This window comes from Staurois parvus, unplaced genomic scaffold, assembly GCF_062004578.1.
Source record: "Staurois parvus isolate SC_StPar_1 unplaced genomic scaffold, SC_StPar_1.0 ptg001902l, whole genome shotgun sequence".
NCBI classification, from domain to species: domain Eukaryota; kingdom Metazoa; phylum Chordata; class Amphibia; order Anura; family Ranidae; genus Staurois; species Staurois parvus.
This window is the reverse complement of record NW_028319698.1, coordinates 231,390-239,612: the sequence shown is the minus strand read 5'-3', so window position 1 is coordinate 239,612 and position 8,223 is coordinate 231,390. Positions and strand designations below refer to the sequence as shown.

Sequence of the window (8,223 nt, the reverse complement as noted above, 5' to 3'; positions counted from 1 at the left end):
AATAGTGCCTCAAGGGAGGGATAAAGGCAATCAAAGGGCCACATCTGACCCCTGGGCTGCAGTTTGGAGACCACTGGTTTAGATGAGTGCCACAGACTCTATGCCTGCACCACTCTTTGTTAATCCCCCCCCCCCCACTGTGTCGGACCGATTGTTATTTTTGGTCTTTTTACAGCAGCAGCTATTATAGCTACAAATACCAGCGAGTTATAATGAGGACCAACAATGGGGCAGAAGGACAGAGCGCACTACACAGGCCCGGTGTTCTTAAATGAAGTGTTTTGGCCGTGCGTAGCAATCCGAGTGTCAGCTAATGGGTAGTAACCCCAAACCACAAAATAACAAAATGTTTTTCACAGTCCAACTTTAGAGTCTATGATGTGTCCAGGACTCCAGCACGGGATTTGTTGTACATCGAAGATCCCGATCAGATTTGTTCCAGAAATATTACAGATTCAGTTATAACACGCTTGTTCCATCTTCTCTATAAATTGGATTTCTCTCCTGAAAATGAACACATGTGTTATTTGTTAAAGTCTCTTGTAACAGAACAGGGTACAAATAGATCTGATAATCTGGATGGAGGCGTTTGTGTTTTTAATACTGCGCCATTTCTTGTCTGTATTGGGCTAAAGGTGTCTGCTATCCTCTGCTTGTCAATAGTACAATATTGTTCACCTAACGAGGGGCGTTCAAGTCAAAGCAGTCTTTTGAGTTTATATAATAAAAGAACAAATTTAATGGAGTGGAAACTGCATTTATTTTTTTTTAAATACTCCCCTGCTACATTTATCCCAGTGTGTAACTAATGCCTTGACAGCTTCGGTATAGAAGATTTGTCCGCCTGACCCATCCTAGGACAGCCGGCTTCACTCCCTCATCATTAAGTTCACCGTTCCCACGGAAAGATTCGTCTTGTGCGATTTCAAGATCGATGATCCAGGACCAGGCGTTCCACGTGCTGAATGTACACAGGAATGACTGCTGTGGGCTGGGAACCACCAAGCCCGGGATCATCACTGATGGACGGATGGCCATCTTTGAAACATTTACACCATTCAAATGTCTTACTGCGGCTGAGGGTCTCATCATCGTACTGAGCTTGATGTCCCTGCGGGTTTTACGCCTTCGTTCACAAGAATCACCACAAGCTGTTCCATGCACACACTAACACTGTTGTCCGCCATCTTGATTAACACTCTCTGGACTGGCCTGCAACATGTTACGCCACCTATCAGTAACAGGACACACTTGCCACTTACTACTATGTGTAGTACAGCCACACTAGCATCCCTTTTTATACCTGGAAAATGAAAAGTCCCGGTTTGACTTGAACACCTTTGCTCTTTGGCAGATTGTAACCTCTTCAGCACACGTCTTTTTCCCAACAGTGGGACTTTGCGGGGACTTCTTGCAGATAGCTTGGCTTCACATAGGCGTCTTCTAATTGTAACAGTCCTCACAGGGAACGTCACACCTTCTTTCATCTTCCTGGAGCTGATTGTTGGCTGAGTCCGCCCCATTTTGGCTATTATTCTATCCATTCCAATGGTAGTTTTTCGCTTTCTTCCACGTCTTTCAGGTTTTGGTTGCCATTTTAAAGCATTTGGGATCATTTTAGCTGAGCAGCCGATCATTTTCTGCACTTCTTTATATGTTTTCCCCTCCAATCAACTTTTTAATCAAGGTAAGCTGTTCTTCTTAACAATGTCTGGAACGACCCATTTTCCTCAGAATTTCAGAGAGAAATGCACTGTAACCAGCATGTCCAACATTTGCTGCCTTCCTTCCTTAAATAAGGGCAATAATTGCCACCTGTTTTTCAAAGAATGAATGACCTCACTAATAGAACTCCACACTGCTATTATTGTGAACACGCCCCTTTCAATGAGTGATTCAATGACACAGAATCAGCAGCATGCATGTCATGACTGTCGGGTCTGTTGGATTTCTATTACTCTACTACACCTGCTAGGAAATTATTTGCCATGTAGAAATATCATTTCCACCAAAAACAGTGACTGATCCGGTTAGTAATGTCTGACTGCAATTATTTTGAACATAACTGTATGAACAATACAACTGAAGTTTAACCGCTTCCCCATCACCCTATAGCACAAATACTGCTACAGGGAGGCAGGGCTGCGCAAAATCACGTATATATACAAGTGATGGCACATTTCTGGGTAGGGGCGCGCATGCATGCACCACCTTACCTGTGCTGCCATTGGCGGTTATGGCTGTTGGTCCCAGCTGGAGATTCCCCGCCGATACACAGCGACCACTGAATAACAGCAACAGGGGAGAGGTCTGTATGTAAACAACACAGGTCTCTCTCCTGTCAGCGAGGACATGCTGCTTTGTATCTCTCTGTACAGCATGTCTCCCTAGTAAAAAACAGCACACAGTTATTCCTTTGATCGCCCCAGATGTTAACCCCTTCCTGCCCAATGCCATTAGTACAGTGTCAGTGCTTTTTCTTAGCACTGATCACTGTATTAGTGTCACTGGGGGTGTCAGTGGCAGTCAGAGTGAGTTAGTGTCAGAATGCCCGCCGCAGTCCCGCTATAAGTCGCTGATCGCCGCCATTACTATTATAAAAAGAAATTCCAGTATCTATACCGCCATTTGTAGATGTTATAACTTTCACATAAACCAATTCATTATGTATTGGGATATTTTTTTAGTAAAGACATGGAGCAGAGTACATTCTGGCCTAAATTTATGATGAAATTTGATTTTTAAAATTTTTTAGTTGAAATGTTTTAGAGCAAGAAGTAAAAAAAATACATATTTTTCAAAATTGTCATTTTTTCTGTTTCTATTGCATAAAATAAGAACTGCACAGGCGATCAAACACCACCGAAAGAAAGCTAATGTGGATTTGTGGGGAAAAAAAGACATATATTTCATTTGGGTGCAGCGTTGCATGACCGCGCAATTGTCAGTTAAAGTAGCGCAGCACCATATTGCAAAAAATGGCCTGATCAGGAAGGGGGGGAATCCTCTGGAGGGCGAGGGGTTATTAATACTCACAGCTCAATCAAGATAAGGCATTGCTGAGAGCATTATGACCAAATAACACCACATTAGAATTCCCCCCAAAAAAATAAAAGAAGTAGGAAGGGGTCTCCACCCCCCCCCAGAAGGTGTGGCTTGTCTATGTCTATTATATATATACAGTTGCAAGAAAAAGTATGTGAACCCCTTGGGATTACGTGGAGTTTTGCATGAATTGGGCATAAAATGTGCTCTGAACATCATCTAAGTCACAACAATAGAAGAACACTGTCTGCTGAACATAATACTACACAAACATTAGATGTTGCCATGGTTTAATTGCACATAACATGTAAACATTCACAGTGCAGGGAGGAAAAAGTATGTGAACCTTTGGACTTAATAACTGGTTGACCCTCCTTTGGCAGCAATAACCTCAACCAAACGTTTCCTGTAGTTGCAGATCAGACCTGCACAACGATCTGGAGTCATTTTGGACCACTCCTCTTCACAAAACTGTTTCAGTGTAGCAATATTCTTGGGATGTCTGGTGTGAATCGCTCTCTTAAGGTCATGCCACAGCATTTCAATCGGGTTGAGGTCAGGACTCTGACTGGGCCACTCCAGAAGGCGTATTCTGTGCTGTTGCAGCCATTGTTTTGTTGAATTACTTGTATGCTTTGGGTCATTGTCCTGTTGCCTCACCCATCCTCTGCAGAGCTTCAGTTGGTGGACAGATGGTCGTACGTTTTCCTGCAAAATGTCTCGATAAACTCTGGAATTCATTTTCCCATCAATGACAACAATCCATCCAGGCCCTGGGGCAGCAAAGCAGCCCCAAACCATGATGCTCCCTCCGCCATGTTTTACAATGGGGATGAGGTTTTGATGTTGGTGTGCTGTGCCTTTTTTTCTCCACACATAGTGTTGTGTGTTCTTCCCAAACAACTCAATCTTGGTTTCATCTGTCCGCAGTATATTTTGCCAGTAGTGCTGTGGAACATCCAGGTGCTCTTTTGCAAACTTCAAACGTGCTGCAATCTTCTTTTTGGACAGCAATGGCTTCCTCCGTGGTGTCCTCCCATGTACTCCATTCTTGTTTAATGTTTTCCTTATTGTAGATGTGTCAACAAAAATGTTAGTATGTGCCAGAGATTTCTGTAGGTCTTTAGCTGACACTCTGGGATTCTTCTTTACCTCATGCAGCATTCTGCGCTGTGCTCTTGCAGTCATTTTTACAGGACGACCACGCCTAGGGAGAGTAGCAACAGTGCTAAACTTTCTCCATTTGTAGACAGTCTGTCTTACCGTGGATACATGAACATCAAGGCTTTTGGAGATACTTTTGTAACCCTTTCCAGCTTCATGCAAGTCAGCAATTCTTGATCGTATGTCTTCTGATAGCTCTTTTCTGCGAGGCATGGTTCACATCAGACAGTGCTTCTTGAAACCAGTAAACCCAAAACAGGTGTCAGCAACACATCCAATATCATCACACTGATTGGAGTCAAAGTTGGCTCACTCCTGGCTCCAATTATCTCTGGCAGAAGTCATTAATCTAGGGCTTCACATACTTTTTCCTCCCTGCACTGTGAATGTTTACATGTTATGTGCAATTAAACCATGGCAACATCTAATATTTGTGTAGTATTATCTTCAGTAGACTGTGTTCTTCTATTGTTGTGACTTAGATGCCGTTCAGAGCACATTTTATGCCCAATTCATGCAAAACTCCACGTAATCCCAAGGGGTTCACATACTTTTTCTTGCAACTGTAAACCACAAACTAATGTATTGATCCCACCGGATTGGATGACAGAAAACACGAAACACCCAAATAGAGGGGAAAGGATGAAATATTGTACAGTCCTCAGCTGGGTAAGTCTTCCTCACCATACGGCCCCCACAGAAATCTATAAAGAGGTGCAACTCAATAAAATAATAAATAATCCCATTTCCTCACAAATCGCACACTTATATAGGGGGGTTTGTGGCTGAATTCTGTAATAAGGATGTCGGCAAACATATCGGAAACCTCCCACAATTTCTGCAATAGTTTATATATGATATATACAGAAGATGGTAAATGTTTTGTTTCCTTAGGATGGCTGGATCCCCATTAATCTAATAAATCTCTCCCTATTGATACCCTTACACTCCATATTGGTTGTATAAACTGTCAGACACTTACCTGTGTTGAAATTTCTCCAGAAAAGTATCCAATATAAAAGCAACATTGATGAAACTAAAATGATTAGAAGAGAAAATATCACCTTTGGCACACCTACAAGAGAAAAGCAGAAGAGATGTAATATTAGTCACTCCCCAACATACTGACTATAATAAACCTATTGCTGCAATCACACAGCATTTATTTTACTGCAAGACGACGTTCACATGGAGGAGTTTTTGAAGCAGTTAAAAAAAGTGCCAGAAAAATGCTTCCCTATGCATGTCTGTGTATCTGTCTGTGTGTCTTTGTGTGTCTCTATGTCTGTCTGTGTGTGTCTATGTATGTGTGTGTGTCTGTGTGTGCGTGTGTGTGTATGTATGTCTGTGTGTGTCTGTCTGCGTGTCTACGTATGTCTGTCTGTATCTGTCTGTTTGACTGTGTGTGTCTATGTATGTCTGTGTGTGTCTGTGTCTACGTATGTGTGTGTCTGTGTATGTCTGTATGTGTCTTTGTATGTCTGTGTGTGTCATGTCTGTATGTGTGTGTGTGTCTGTGTCTATGTCTGTGTGTGTCTATGTATGTCTGTGTGTGTGTATATATGTTTTCACGCTGGGGCTTTCAGCATCTTTGGGACATGTTTGTTCAGTTTATAAAAAAAACCCAAAAACGCCTCTTCCCATTGAAATCAATGGAAAATGCCTGAAAAACACTTTGGCATTTTTGGTGCATTTTTTAACCAGTTCCGCTCTGCCCTATAGCAGAAATACGGCTACAGGGCACTACGGGTGCGCAAAATCACGTAGATATATGTGATTTTGCAGTTCTGGGTCACGGCCTCGGCTGTCAATAATCTGGTCAGTGATTAGTCGCCAGCACCCGGTGATTGCTGAGTATCTCCGACAGAGGAGAGATCTGTGTATAAACAATACAGATCTCTCCCCTGTCAGCTCTTGCACACTGATTTGTATGGCTCTGCATAGCAGCATGCTTACAGTGAAGCACACACACAGCACACAGTTAACACCGTTTGAGACCCCCGGTACATAAATTTAATTTGGGTGCAGCGTTGGATGACCGCACAAATGTCAATTATAGTAACACAGTGCCATATCGCAAAAAATGTCCTGGTCAGGAAGAGGAACAAATCCTCAGGGGGGCAAATGGTTAAGTCACGTGTCCTTTAAAAAAAGGCTCAGAGAACACGGTAAACACACGGCAAAAACAAATATGCGCTTGCACCATGTTTTTGTGGGGGATCAGTGTGCAAGAAGCCTAACAGCCAACCAGTCACAGGTTACGATCCAATTGAAAAATGCATAAAAAATGCTACTCACCTGTGGGAGGTTCACAAGCCGCCATTTACATAATTGCAGGACACGGGAATTCACATTATATTCAGTGGTGCCCTTCTAATCAACCTGGTGCAGTGCGATTTTGGAAAAGGTTCCTGGTGAGAATTCAGTCCCATAGACTTTCATGGTATCTCACAGAAGTCGCATCAGCATAGATACACTTCCTTTGATTGATCCATCAACCCTTCCTTCGGCTGATCAGCTCTTTCTATGGTTGATCTCTCCTTTGCTCCCTGTACCTGGTACACACTTGTTAGCATTTGGTAGACATGTGCTATTGTCTTTGCTCCGAATCAAAACTGGGACTAAATTTTCATTATTTCATTATTTCATTATTTTCATATTCGGATATATATTTAAATTTCCAAATTATAACAGAATCGAATTTCATCGAATCCAAAATAACTAAACAAAATTTAGTCCGAAATAAACTAAATCGAATTTGTAAACTAATTTGAAAACAAATTTGAACTGTAAACATATTACTGATTTCCTTCAAAGATCGTGTATTAGTGTTTTTGAATAGAATAAAACAGAATATAAAAAGAATAGAATAGCATAGGAAAGAATAGAAAATAAAATACAATGAAATAAAAAATAGAATAGAAAAGAGAGAATATAACCGCCTTCCAACATTCGAATTTCAAATAGAATAGAACCAGCTATTCCTCACAATGAATTTGGATCGATTCATTATGTTCTGTAAAAAATTAGAATTCGGTCGAAAACAACTAAACACATTTTGTTACGAATGCAACAAAGCAAAAATGATTAACTTTCCCAATCGCTCCAAAATGAAACACATTTTTTTTGTTCTGCACATGTTTAGCATTTGGAAATGTTTACTTTTACAGTGAAGGAAATAAGTATTTGATCCAGGAAGGTTTTCGAGAATAATTTAAGTGAGACAAATATGCAAAAAATAAAGAATCGTTGGCCAGGACTTGCTGACAAAACCCCGCTTTATACAATCACAGAGGGAGTTAGGGCCCTAAAACCAGAAACAAGCAGCAATGTTGGGCGGTCCGCAAGTGGGTAAGAAAGATACAAATATACGAGAACAAAATCAAACATCTACAGTGAAGGAAATGTGTATTTGCTCCCCGGCTGATGTTGAATGTTCGCCCCTCACACAGAAATGATCGGTCTAACAATGGAATGTTCGCCCCTCACACAGAAATGATCGGTCTAACAATGGAATGTTCGCCCCTCACACAGAAATGATCGGTCTAACAATGGAATGTTCGGTGTAACACTGAGAGACAGAATACAACAACAAATTCAGCAGAAATGCGTCTAACAAATGATGACGGATCTGCATGTTCATGAGGGAAAGAAGGATTTGATCCCCTATCATTCAGCAGGATTTCTGGCTCCCAGGTGTCTCTCATACAGGTAACAAGCTGAGAATAGAAGCAGTCTCTTAAAGGGAGTGCTACTAATCTCATTGTGTGACCTGTATAAAAGACACCTGTCCACAGGAGCAATCAAACCATCAGATTCCAAACTCTCTACCATGGCAAAGACCAAAGAGCCGTCCAAGGATGTCAGGGACAAGATGGTAGACCTACACAAGGCTGGACTGGGCTACCAAACTATGGCCAAGCAGCTTGGTGAGAAGGTGACAACAGTTGATGCAATCATTCACAAATGGAAGAAACACAAAACAAGTGTCAGTCTCCCTAGGTCTGGTGCACC

The 8,223-nt window shown here is 41.7% G+C and overlaps 1 long non-coding RNA gene across 1 annotated transcript; it reads right to left on the bottom strand.

Annotated features, from left to right (window-relative positions):
• Positions 1 to 347: 347 nt before the first annotated feature.
• On the bottom strand, positions 348 to 7,453 carry LOC149433845 (uncharacterized). Its single transcript, XR_016308839.1, has 2 exons — positions 5,192 to 7,453; positions 348 to 504 (listed from the first exon to the last, which is right to left on the bottom strand). It is a non-coding gene; the product is annotated as an uncharacterized LOC149433845 (long non-coding RNA).
• Positions 7,454 to 8,223: the final 770 nt, after the last annotated feature.